We start from the raw sequence: 13,972 nt of genomic DNA, 5'->3' as shown, positions 1-13,972 counted from the left end.
GACCACTTGTTGGCTGCTTTTACTTCACTCCGCGGACCAACTCAATGTAGAAAAAAGTAGGTGTATCCAAACGTTTGACTGGTACTGTATATCCTAGAATGAAAGACATGTTTCTGTACCCCATGGTGTTGTAACGTAGTGTACACTGAAGTTAGCTCAGGTGATATAATATACTGTATGCATCATCTATAATTGTCCAGGGATAGTTGCGTTGTCACTACAGACTGTGTGGATCTGGGATAGGGTCTAGGCAGGTTGTAGATAAGGATTTCAGAACTCAGATTCTGACAAGTACTCCCCCCTCCCCTCCCCATATCAAAAAAACAAAAACAAAGGATCAATTGTACAGAGAAGCAGTATCCCATTTCAATTCCCATGAGACATATTTATTACCAGGACAAATAACTGCAAAACAAATTATAGGTTTAAATATTCACAAAAACACACTGGGTATGTTGAGTTAAAATACATGAACACACACAATAATCCAGACTCAATGTTTTTGAAGCATCCTGCTAATACGCTATATGACCAGAAGTATTTGGACACCTGCTTGTTGAACATCTCATTCCAAAATCATCCGTATTATTTTTGGGTCCCCCCTTCGCTGCTACTGTATAAGAGCAGATATGTTCCAATGTTCAAGAGTGGAGCACTCTTCTGGGAAGGCTTTCCACTAAATGTTGGAACATATCTGCGGGGACTTCCATTCAGCCACGAGAGCATTAGTGAGGTCGGGCACTGTTGTTGGGCGATTAGACCTGGCTCGCAGTCGCCATTCCAATTCATTCCAATGGTTGAGGTCAGGGCTCTGTGCAGGCCATTCATGTTCTTCCACACTGATCTCGACAAACCATTTCTGTATGTACGCCGCTTTGTGGACGGGAGCATTGTCATGCTGAAACAGGAAAGGGCCATCCACAAACTGTTGCCGCAAAGTTGGAAGCACAGAATCGTATAGAATGTAATTGTACGCTGTAGCATTAAGAGTTCCCCTTGACTTGAACTAAGGGGCCTAGCCAGAAACATTAAAAACAGCCACAGACCATTATTGCTCGTCCACCAAACTTTACATTTGGCACTATGCATTTGGGCAGGAAGCATTCTCCTGGCATCCGCCAAACCCAGATTCGTCTTTCGGGCTGCCAAACGGTGAAGCGTGATTCATCACTCCAGAGAACGTGTTTCCACTGCTCCAGAGTTCATGGCGGCAAGCTTTACACCACTCCAGCAGAAACAATGCATTACGCATTGTGATCTTAGGCTTGTGTGTGGCTGCTCTGCCATGGAAACCCATTTCATGAAGCTTCCGACAATCAGTTATTGTGCTTACGTTACTTCCAGAGGCAGTTTAGAACTCGGTAGTGAGTGTTGCAGAGGACAGATGACTTCTATGCCCTACGCACATTCGGCTGTCCCATTCTGTGAGCTTGTGTAGCCTACCACTTCACGGCTAAGCCGTTGTTGCTCCTAGAAGTTTCCACTTCAACATAATAACACTTACAAATGACTGGGGCAGCTCTAGCAGGGCGAAAATTTGACTGACTTATTGGAAAGCAGGCATCCTACGACGGTGCCACATTGAAAGTCAATGACTCTTCAGTAAGGCCATTCTACTGCAATTTGTCTATGGATACTTTATGGCTGTGTGCTCGATTTTATACACCCGTCAGCAACGGGTGTGGCTGAAATAGCCAAATCCACTCATTTGAAGGGGTGTCGACATACACTATATATACAGAAGTATGTGTGATGTTCACACAGAGGTATGTTTACATTTACACCCAGTAGGGCATTTCTAAAAGGACAGGCACGCACAGGTCTGGCAGACTGGTCCCTACAGTGCAGTCAGGCATACCAGTGAATGTCTACATTTTTCTCCTCTTTCACACAGTCCCCCCCAAATATCAAAAAGAAAGTCTAACAATGAGGTTATAGTCAAGGATATAGTGTAGAATAGGAGACCCACTCATACAGCCTCAAAGACAAGCTGTTCTCTAAATCACATAAACAGCCACGCAGACCAACTGCCGCATAACAGCCCACACAACAAATCAGAGCTTACACACAAACACTGACACCCCTCCCCATTTGTTTTGTACACTGCTGCTACTCGCTGTTTATCATCTATGCAAAGTCACTTCATCCTTACTTTAGTTTATTTGGTAAATATGTTCTTAACTCATGAACTGCACTGTTGGTTAAGGGCTTGTAAGTTCGCATTTCAAGGTAAGGTACACACTTGATGTATTCGGGGTATGTGGCAAATGAAGTTAGATTTGATTGCTCCATCTCTTGAGTGTTTCTCTGACTCTAATGATCCTCTCTGTGACAACTGATGCCAGTGAAAACCAATCCCTTCTCATATCTCATTAAAGCAGCAAGCACGGCTTTCAGTCTAATTAGACAAACATGACTTTTACACACACACCCCTAATCGAAGAGTTGACCCCTCCTAAATTCTCTCTCCAACTCGCCACCTCTGTTTTCCTATGGTCGATAAAGCAAGCGGGTGTAAATAGTCAATACTATGGCGCTAAAGCCACATGGACCCAGACTAATCATCTGTGACGCGCTTGGTGAGAGTCCCTTTGGGGGTCCCCCATTGTCATATGTCCCAGCACATTTCCCTAGGGCCGGGCTGCCGGGGTCACCGTCACACTCAGTGGCTCGAGTGAGTTTATGAGTTATCCTCATCATGTACAATGGTTGGAAGTCAGCAGACTAATAATTAAGTAAACAATAAAAATATCACCAGCAGTGTAGATATGAGTTCACCTTTATGCTCCTTAAATTCGTGACTCAAACTTCAGGAATGCAATGTAGTGAGCATAGTTCCTTCAGGAAGAATTCATACCTTGACTTATTCCACATTTTGTTGTGTTACAGCCTGAATACAAAATGGACTCGATTTTTTTTCACCCATCTACACACAATATCCCATAATGACAAAGTGAAAACATGTTTAGAAATGTTGGCAAATGTACTGATGATAAAAATCAAATTTACATTCAATACCAGTCAAAAGCTAGGACACACCTACTCAAAGGTTTTTCTTTATTTTTACTATTTTATACATTGTAGAATAACAGTGAAGACATCACAACTATGAAATAACACATATGGAATCATGTAGTAACCAAAAAAAGTGTTAGATTTGATATTTTTGAAAGTAGCCACCCTGCGCTCTGAAACAGGTTTTCATCAAGGATCTCTGTACTTTTCTCTGTTCATCACCATAGGGATGGTATCAGGTTCTCTTGGCATTCAGGCCAAAGAGTTTAATCTTGGTTTCATCAGACCAGAGAATCTTGTTTCTCATGGTCTGAGTCTTTTGGTACCTTTTTGGCAAACTCCAAGCGGGCTGTCATGTGCCTTTTACTAAGGAGTGGCTTCAGTCTGGCTTCTCTACCATAAAGGCCTGCTTGGTGGAGTGCTGCAGAGATTGTTGTCCTTCCAGAAGGTTCTCGCATCGCCACAGAGGAACTCTGGAGCTCTGTCAGAGTGACCATCGGGTTCTTGGTCACCTCCCTGACCAAGGCCCTTCTCCCCTGATTGCTCAGTTTGGCCAGGCGGCCAACACTAGGAAGAGTCTTGGTGGTTCCAAACTTCTTCCATTTAAGAATAATGGAGACCACGGTGTTCTTGCAGACAGTCAATACTGCAGGAATGTTTTGGTACCCTTCCCCATCTGTGCCGTGACACAATCCTCTCTCGGAGCTCTACGGACAATTCCTTCAACCTCATGGCTTGTTTTTTTGCTCTGACCTGCACTGCCAATTGTAGGACCTTACATAGACAGGCCTGTGCCTTTCCAAATCATGTCCTAACATTTGAATTCACACATTCACATCAAGGATGATCAATGGAAACAGGATGCACCGGAGCTCAATGTTGGTGTTTCATAGCAAAGGGTCTGAATACTAAAGTAAATAAGGTATGCGTTTTTTTTTATTTCTAATACATTTGCATACATACACAAAAACGTGTTTTTGTTACTGTATGTCATTATGAGGTATTGTGTGTAGACTGCTGAGGATTTCTTTTTTTTAAGTAATCCATTTTAGAATAAGGTTGTAACAAGGGGTCAGAATACTTTCTGAAGACACCGTAATATCTCATATTTCAGGACAACCAGTGAATTGCTTTTCCACATTATTTGCATTATTACTTTAGTACCTTGTTGCATACAGGATGCATGTTTAGGAATATTTTATATTCTCTATGGGCTTCCTTTTCGCTCTGTCAATTGTGGAGTAACTACAATGTTGATTCATCCTCAGTTTTCTCCTATCACAGCCATTAAATTATGTAAGTGTTTTAAAGTCACCATGGGCCTCATGGTGAAATCGCTGAGCAGTTTCCTTCCTCTTTGGCAACAGAGTTAGAAAGGACAGCTGTATCTTTGTAGTGACTGGGTGAATTGATACACCATCCAAAGTGCAATTAAAAACTTCACCATGCACAAAGGGATATTCGATGTCTGTTTATTTTTAACCATCTACCAATGGGTGCCCTTCTTTGCGGGGCATTGGAAAACGTCCTGGGTCTTTGTGGTTGAATCTGCGTTTACAATTCACTGCTCGACAGAGACCTTCGTATGTGATAACTATGTATGGGATACAGAGATGAGGTAGTCATTCAAAAAATTATTAAACACCAGTATTACACACAAAGTGATTCCATGGAATTGATGTGACTTGTTAAGCACATTTCTACTCCTGTACCTATTTAGACTTGCCATAACAAAAGGGGTTGAATATTTATTGAGTCGAGACATTTCAGCTTTTCATTTTAAATTAATTTGTAAACCATTCAAAAAACAGAATTCCACTTTGACATTGGGTTTTGAGTGTTGATCAGTGACACAAAACAACTCAAATTTCAGTCATCAATTCTGGAAATAAAACAGGGGTAAAATGGATAATTGACAAAGAATGGCACCCATTTTCAAAAACTTGAAATGACTGCAACCAACCCTGGCATACTGGATAAAATCCAATAGCTAGACCTTTTTCATGGGTCTATACCGCTAAGCTATTCAAAATATGCTATGATTATTATGATTTCCCACACACCGTTTAAATAGAGCCATTGGAAAGAGAATGGCAAAAACAAGCCAAGATTAAAGAGTAACAGAGCAGGAGAGGGAGACATGATATTCAAACTCTCGCACACAAGTGTGTACTGTGAATGGAATGCACTAATGCATCTCCAACCCCCACAGGGTCTGTTTAAAGTAGGGACTCTCCTCTCAGTTAAGGAGTTCCACCTCGAGTCACTAATATACCTAAACGATAGTCACAAACTCACTCGATCGATCTTTGGGGTCAAGGCCAGTCTTAGGATAGAAGTGCTGATCTAGAATCAGTTTAGCCTTTTAGATCATAATAAACAATAATATATGGACAGGTGGGACCTTGTCATAGACCAGCACTACCACTCTGAGGCGCTTGATCAATACAGTGTTTAATCCTCATAAAAAGGTATCGTCATCAGCTCCTGGCTGATGGCTCATCATGGATAGTCTGAGATATTTTGTCTACATCATACCGAAGTTCTATCAACACATTGACTGTCGTACTCGCACTGCTAAAACACTCTACCAGTGCTACTCCAACTTCCGGGATGCCTACAAGGCCCTCCCACACACTCCCGTCGGCAAATCAGATCATGACTCCATTTTGCTCTTCCCTTCTTATAGGCAGAAAATCCAAACAGGAAGTACCCGTGCTCAGGTCTATTCAACACTGGTCTGACCAATCGGAATCCATGCATGCAGCTGGTTTTGATCTCGCGGACTGGGATATGTTCCGGGTAGCCTCTGAGAATAACATTGACACGGTGACTGAATTCATTACGAACTGTATAGCGGATGTTGTTCCCACTGTGACTATTAAAACCTACCCAAATCAGAAACCGTGGATAGATGTCAGGATTTGCGCAAAACTGAAAGTGCGAACCACCACATTAAACCATGGCAAGGTGACTGGGAATATGGTAAAATACAAACAGTGGAGTGATTTCCTCCGTAAGGCAATCAAACAGGAAAAACCTCAGTACAGAGACAAAGTGAGGCAATTCAACGGCTCAAACCAGACGTATTTGGCAGGGTCTACAGACAATAACGGATTACAAAGGGAAAACCAGCCACGTCGCGGAAAACAAATGTCGTTCTCCCGGACAAGATAAACACCTTCGCCCACAGTGCCACCGACGCAACCTGCTCCCAAGGACTGTGGTCTCTCGTTCTCAGTGGCCGACGTGAATAAGCCATTCAAAACGGGTTAACCCTTGCAAGGCTGCAGGCCCAGACGGCATCTCTAGGCACATCCTCAGAGCATGCGCAGACCAGCTGGCTGGTGTGTTTACGGACATATTCTTTCATCATGAAGTGTCTGGCTAGACTGCAAACTCTCCTTCCAGACCCATATCAAACATCTCCAATCGAAAATCAAATCAAGAGTCGGCTTTCTATTCCGTAACAAAGCCTCCTTCACTCACGCTGCCAAGCTTACCCTAGTAAAACTGACTATCCTACCGATCCTCGACTTCGGCGATGTCATCTACAAAATTGCTTCCAACACTATTCTCAGCAAACTGGATGCAGTTTATCACAGTGCCATCCGTTTTGTCACTAAAGCACCTTGTACTACCCACCACTGCGACTTGTATGCTCTAGTCGGCTGGCCCTCGCTACATATTCGTCGCAAGACCCACTGGCTCCAGGTCGTCTACAAGGCCATGCTAGGTAAAGCTCCGCCTTATCTCAGTTCACTGGTCACGATGGCAACACCCATCCGTAGCACGCGCTCCAGCAGGTGTATCTCACTGATCATCCCTAAAGCCAACACCTCATTTGGCCGCCTTTCGTTCCAGTACTCTGCTGCCTGTGACTGGAACGAATTGCAAAAAAGTTGAAGTTGGAGACCTTTATCTCCCTCACCAACTTCAAACATCAGCTATCTGAGCAGCTAACTGATCGCTGCAGCTGTACATAATCTATTGGTAAATAGCCCACCCATTTTCACCTACCTCATCCCCACAGTTTTTATTTATTTACTTTTCTGCACACCAATATCTCTACCTGTACATGACCATTTATCAATCCAGTGTTAATCTGCAATATTGTAATTATTCGCCTACCTCCTCATGCCTTTTGCACACATTGTATATAGACTCCCCTTTTTTTTCTTTTTTTTTTCTACTGTGTTATTGACTTGTTAATTGTTTACTCCATGTGTAACTCTGTGGTCTGTTCACACTGCTATGCTTTATCTTGGCCAGGTCGCAGTTGTAAATGAGAACTTGTTCTCAACTAGCCTACCTGGTTAAATAAAGGTGAAATAAAAAAAATAAAAATGAAGTGCTTTGAGAGGCTAGTTATGGACCATATCATCTCTACCTTACCAGGCACCCTAGATTCACTTCAATTTGCATACCACCCCGATAGATCCACAGACGATGCAATCGCCACCACACTGCCCTATCCCATCTGGACAAGAGGAATACCTATATAAGAATGCTGTTCATGGACTATAGCTCAGCATTCAACACCATAATACCCCCTAAGCTCATCATTAAGCTCGAGGCCCTGGGTCTGAACCCCACCCTGTGCAACTGGGTCCTGGACTTCCTGAAGGGCCACCCCCTGTTGTAGGAGGTAGGAAACAACACCTCCACTTCGCTGATCCTCAACACAGGGGTCCCCTCCTGTACTCCCTGTTCACCCAGACGACACAACAGTTGCAGACGACAACAGTTGTTGGCCTGATTACCAACAATTACAAGACAGCCTACAGAGGAGGTGAGGGCCCTGGCGGAGTGGTGACAGGAAAATAACCTCTCCCTCAACAAAACAAAGGACCTGATCGTGGACTTCAGGAAACAGCAGAGGGAGCACGCCCCCATCCACAGGACAGTAGTGGAGAAGGTGAAAAGCTTCAAGTTTGCACTTCATCCTCAGGAGGCTGAAGAAATTCAGCTTTGCCCCTAAGACCCTCACAAACCTTTACAAATGTACAATTGAGAGCATCCTGTCAGGCAGCTTCACCGCCTGGTACGGCAACTGCACTGACCGCAATAGGGCTCTCCAGAAGGTGGTGCGGTCTACCCACGCATCACTCGGGACACAGCCTGCCCCCGATGTCATCGTGGACACCTACAGCACCCGATGTCACAGGAAGGCCAAAAATATCAAGGACATCAACCACCCGAGCCACTGGCTGTTCACCCCACTATCATCCAGAAGGCGAAGTCAGTACAGGTGCATCAAAGCTGGGACCAAGATACTGAAAAACAGCTTCTATCAAGGCCATCAGAATGTTTAATAGCCATCACTTGCCGGCTAGCACCTGGTTACTCAACTCTGCACCTTAAAGGCTGCTGCCCTATATACACAGACATGGAATAACTGGTCACTTTAAGAACAGAACACTAGTCACTTCAATAATTTTTTACTCACTCAATATGTATATACTGTATTTTAGTCAATGCCACTCCGACAGTCCTAATATTTATATATTTCTTAACTCCATTATTTTACTTTAGACTTGTATGTATTGTTAGATATTACTGCACTGTTGGAGCTAAGAACACAATTTCGGTAGACACGCAATAACATCTGCTAAATATGTGTATGTGACCAATAAAATATGACTTAATTTCCAAAAAGCTACTGCTACAATATCTATCTCTGGTGACATGATCCCTGGTGGAGCCTCCGGACATTCTGTCTGTTGTTAGTCACAGACAGAGCAGAGGGCCATGTCAGTGTAATGTGACACCATGCTCAACGTGACACAATTTCCTTCACAGAGCAACAGGACTGTCAATCACCCATTACCGTGAGAGTACTGTGATTTAACGATGAAAACACAATCATCCTTCATCTAAATACAGATATTGAATTGAGTTTAACTGTACATGTGACCTGAACATTTACAAAGTTACATGACTAAGTGTTGAACTCTAGAGAACACTGTTTTGCGTCTGTTTGAATGTTTCTCAACAAGAACTGTTCAAGAAACAGCCATATGTTGACGACAGGCCCTGATATCCCCAACATGGTGAGTACCATGGTGTTCCAGTCACAGAGCGATAAAACGGGGAGGGAGTGCGTGAGGGGGTGACTGAGGGAGGGGTTGAGTGCAGGAGAGGATAATGAATGATCATTAAAGAATGGGGGGGGAAGGGTGAGGGGCGAAAAAAACAATCCTGTGGTGTTTCTATTCTGGGTTCAGTGAACTTGCCTGGCTACCCAGACTCCAAACTCTACGCCCACAACGTTAGTTTCTTCTCCGCAATGAGCCTAGATCCGAAAACATCCCCGACCCTTGACCTAATGCGAACACATTCGGGGTCCGTCTGATTGGTCCAGAAACAGATGGGTTGGTCCAGAGCCAGAACACACGTGGGTAAAGGGTAAAGCGGAGGTTTGAAAATGTGTTATTGGCTTTGATACTCTGATTGGTTACAGACGATCCAAATCGCTGATGACTTTGTTTTGAACAGCAGCCCTCGTCACCAAAGACGACTTCAATGATGGCAGTCTCAGACTAAAATATGTAGCAAACGACAGAGCAGCAAAAGAATTTGGTGCGAGTCCTCAGGCTAACAGTTAACATACCTCCCTGGCACAGCCGAGATAAAAAGAGCCGTGTGCTGATAAGAGACTGGAGAGAAGGAATAGGAGAGAACAGCAGTGGAGACCGTGAGAGAGAGGGGGGAGGATAAGGATAAAAGCAATGGGAAGAATAAGGGGGAGAGAGCAAGAGGGGTAAAGCCAGGCCTTTCGTAAAGGGAAGTGGGGAGCAGAGTGTGTAGGTGTAACTTTTTTTAGCGGTAGATTGGAAGAGACTTGACAGATGTAGAAGGGAGGATTGACAAAATAAAACCCTGACTAAGCTGCATTGCTATCATTAGATCATGGTCATACAATAACTCGGGGTTGTGCCGACATGGACATACTCCTATTCATAATTAGGGTTACAAAGGGTCGAAAACTTTCCTGTAAATTTCAGGAATTTTCCATGAAAAGTTAAGCCAGGGAATTTGGGGAATTTTGCTTAAATTCATCAAAAAAGTTTGCTTGAAACTGTATTTTTTTAATGGAGGTACACAAGGCAATTTTAGGTCTTGTGGCATAGTTTGATTACACTATCCCCAATTCAATGGAATTGCAACCCTCTGCATGCACAGTGCATTCTTCCATCACATGAACAGCTGACTCAAGATCTTGCACACTAATGAGAAGCTATTTAGCCCACAGCACTATACTGTCTGAGCCAAGGACTACATGCTTTTTGGTAAGTATTGATTACAATATTGGGTGGGGTGAATATGACATACATGATTTTTTGTTAACTAGTATATACAGCAAAGTGTGTTTAAATAATGTAAATTAATTTCTGCTAGTTTGTTTATGCTACCATGTGGGTTTTAGCTTGCTTGAGCCTGCTAACTGAGTGTTAATTCACCTGTTTCCATACATGTTTCAATATAAAACATTTATCTTACAAAGGAGTTGATTAATCTACCTGCTTAACTATTTACAGTTGAAGTCGTAAGTTTGCATACACCTTGGCCAAATACATTTGAACTCAGTTTCACAATTCCTGACATTTAATCCTCGTACAAATTCCCTGTTTTAGGTAAGTTTGGATCCCCGCTTTATTTTAAGAAAGTGAAATGTCAGAATAACAGCAGAGTGAATGATTTATTTCAACTTTTATTCCTTTCGTCACATTCCCTGTGGTTCAAAAGTTTACATACACTTAATTAGTATTTGGTAGCATTGCCTGTAAATTGTTTAACTTGGGTCAAACGTTTCAGGTAGCCTTCCACAAGCTTTCCACAATAAGTTGGGTGAATTTTGGCCCATTCCTCCAACCAGAGCTGGTGTAACAGAGTCAGGTTTGTAGGCCTCCTTGCTCGCACACGCTTTCCAGTTCTGCCCACAACTTTTCTATAGGATTGAGGTCAGGGCTTTGTGATGGCCACTCCAATACCTTGACTTTGTTGTCCTTAAGCCATTTTGCCGCAACTTTGGAAGTATGCTTGGGGTCATTGTCCATTTGGAAGACTCATTTGCGACCAAGCTTTAACTTCCTGACTGCTGTATATAAATGTTGCTTCAATACATCTACATAATTTACATTACTCAAGATGCCATCTATTTTGTGAAGTGCACCAGTCCCTCCTGCAGCAAAGCACCCCCACAACATGCTGCTGCCACCCCAGTGCTTCACGGTTGGGATGGTGTTCTTCGGCTTGCAAGCCTCCCCCTTTTTCCTCCAAACATAACCATGGTCATTATGGCCAAACAGTTCTATTTTTGTTTCATGAGACCAGAGGACATTTCTCCAAAAAGTATGATCTTTGTCCCCATGTGCAGTTGAAAACCGTAGTCTGGCTTTTTTTAAAGGCGGTTTCGGAGCACTGGCTTCTTCCTTGCTGAGCGGCCTTTCAGGTTATGTCGATATATGACTCACTTTACTGTGGATATAGAGACTTTTGTGCCTGTTTCTTCTAGCATCTTCACAAGGTCCTTTGCTGTTGTTCTGGAATTGATTTGCACCAAAGTACGTTCATCTCTAGGAGACAGAACGGGTCTCCTTCCTGGGCTGTATGGCGGCTGCGCGGTCCCATGGTGTTTGTACAGATGAACGTGGTACCGTCAGGTGTTTAGAAATTGCTCCCAAGGATGAACCAGACTTGTGAAGTTCTACATTGTTTTTTTTCTGACGTCTTGGCTGATTTCTTTTGATTTTCTCATGATGTCAAGCAAAGAGCCACTGAGTTTTCCTCATTTTTTCCCTCATCTTTACAGGAAAATGACACGGGCACTATCCGGTGTGGAAACATTTCACTGCAGCTAATGTAGAAGGAAAAGCTGTGTACATTTACAAATACTGTGCCAAATCACATGTTAAGAATGCAAAGATGCAGAATCATCTGGCCAAGTGCATAAAGTTCCCCCAGTGCTCACAACAAGCAATCTGTGGCAAAAATCCCTCTACTTTTATTCGAGATTATAATTATTTATCAGACACCTTATCGATGGTAACAGCTCATGGTCCTCTTGGAATCAGATATAATTTTTGACTCAATGGAGGAACGTAGTCATACATGCTGATGAATGTCTTGCTCAAGCTGTGTATGCAACTGGTTCACCTCTGATGCTCAAAGGCAATGTGTATTGGAAGAGATTTCTGAATGTTCTTCGCACAGCATACACCCCACCAACCAGACATGCTTGATCTACTCATTTGCTGGATGCAGAGTTCAAGTGAAGGACAAGCAAATCATAGAGAAAGCAGACTGTATTGCAATCATCTCTGATTGGTGGTTGAATGTTTGTGGGAATCATCTCCACCCCTCTACCAGTATTCTACAAGAGCACAGACAAGTGACAGACACACCAGTCTCAACATTGCAGATGAGCTGATGGCAGTCATCAATGACCTTGGACCACAGAAGGTATTTGCACTGGTGACGGACAACACTGCGAACATGAAGGCTGCTTGGTCTATTGGCTATGCCACTCATGTATTGAATCTGCTCCTCAAGGACATCCTGGCAATGAAAATAATGGATACACTCTACAAGAGAGCCAAGGAAATGGTTAGGTATGTGAAGGGTCATCAAGCTATAGCAGCAATCTACCTCACAAAGCAAAGTGAGAAGAATAAGAGCACCACATTGAAGCTGCCCAGAAACACCCGTCGGGGTGGTGTTGTCATCATGTTTGACCGTCTCCGGGGGGGAAGGTGTATCTCCAAGAAATGGCCATATCACGGTCTCTCGATATGGACAGCCCGATGAAGAGGATCCTCCTGGATGATGTATTTTGGGAGAGTGTGGTAAGCAGCCTGAAACTCCTGAAACCTATAGCAGTAGCCATTGCACGGATTGAGGGAGACAATGCCATCCTGTCTGATGTTCAGACTCTGCTTGCAGATGTAAGAGAAGAAATCTGTACTGCCCTGCCCACTTCACTGTTGCTCCAAGCAGAGGAAACTGCAGTTCTGAAATGCATCAAAAAGCATGAAGACCCATACATACTGCAGCGTACGTTGGACCCAAAGTATGCTGGCAAGAGCATCCTGTCTAGTGCAGAGATCAACAAGGCCTATGGTGTCATCACTACCGTGTCTTGCCACCTTGGTCTGGATGAGGGCAGGGTTCTTAGCAGTCTGGCGACATACACTTCCAAGCAAGGGCTTTGGGATGGAGATGCAATATGGCAGTTGTGCCAACATATCTCATAAGCCACCTGGTGGAATGAACTTTGTGGATCTGAGGCTCTTTCCCCTGTTGCCTCCATCATCCTCCAAATCCCACCAACATCAGCCACCTCAGCGCAACCGGTCCTTGTTTGGGAACACACACACACACCAAAGCATGCAAAAGGCTGACCTAGACAAGGGTTGAAAAATTGGTGGCCATCCGGGCAAATTTGAGGTTTTTAAGCCTGACAACAAGCCATCCTCAACAGGGTTGGAAAGTGACAGTGGAGATGAGGCCTCAGTCTGATGTTCAAGTGGTGGACATTGAAGAGGTCCAGGGAGAAGACATGGAAGTCTGAGAGGAAGACAACCAAAGCTTTAGTTTCTAGACTATCATTTTACACATGTATGTTGAAAACGTTGTGTTGGGAGATGCGATGGATCAGTGGGGATCATTCAATATTCCCTTTCTTTTGTTGTTCAGTGAAATCATCCCACATCTAGAGTCAACTCATTTAATTAAAGTTCAATTCGTAACTTAAGTTTTTTTCTCTCTATTGGAATGATTTAATCATTTGCAATTGTCTACTTATGATAAGGTAAAAGGTTTGTTTGTGTCTCCATATGATATGGTAAATATATCCAACGCAAAAAAACATCTACATTTCAAAAGGTATTAATATTCATTCACATATATTCCCACCCCTGAATATTCCCCAAATTGTGCAACCCCATTCCTAATT

General features: G+C 43.4%; 1 protein-coding gene across 1 annotated transcript in view; it reads right to left on the bottom strand.

Annotated features, from left to right (window-relative positions):
• The window catches only part of LOC135504427 (partitioning defective 6 homolog beta-like), a 39,765-nt gene that overhangs the window by 4,719 nt on the left and 21,074 nt on the right, over positions 1-13,972 (bottom strand). The window lies entirely within an intron of this gene.

The sequence above is a fragment of the Oncorhynchus masou genome, chromosome 18, assembly GCF_036934945.1.
Source record: "Oncorhynchus masou masou isolate Uvic2021 chromosome 18, UVic_Omas_1.1, whole genome shotgun sequence".
Classification (NCBI taxonomy): Eukaryota; Metazoa; Chordata; class Actinopteri; order Salmoniformes; family Salmonidae; genus Oncorhynchus; species Oncorhynchus masou.
This window is presented reverse-complemented; position numbering and strand designations above follow the sequence as displayed.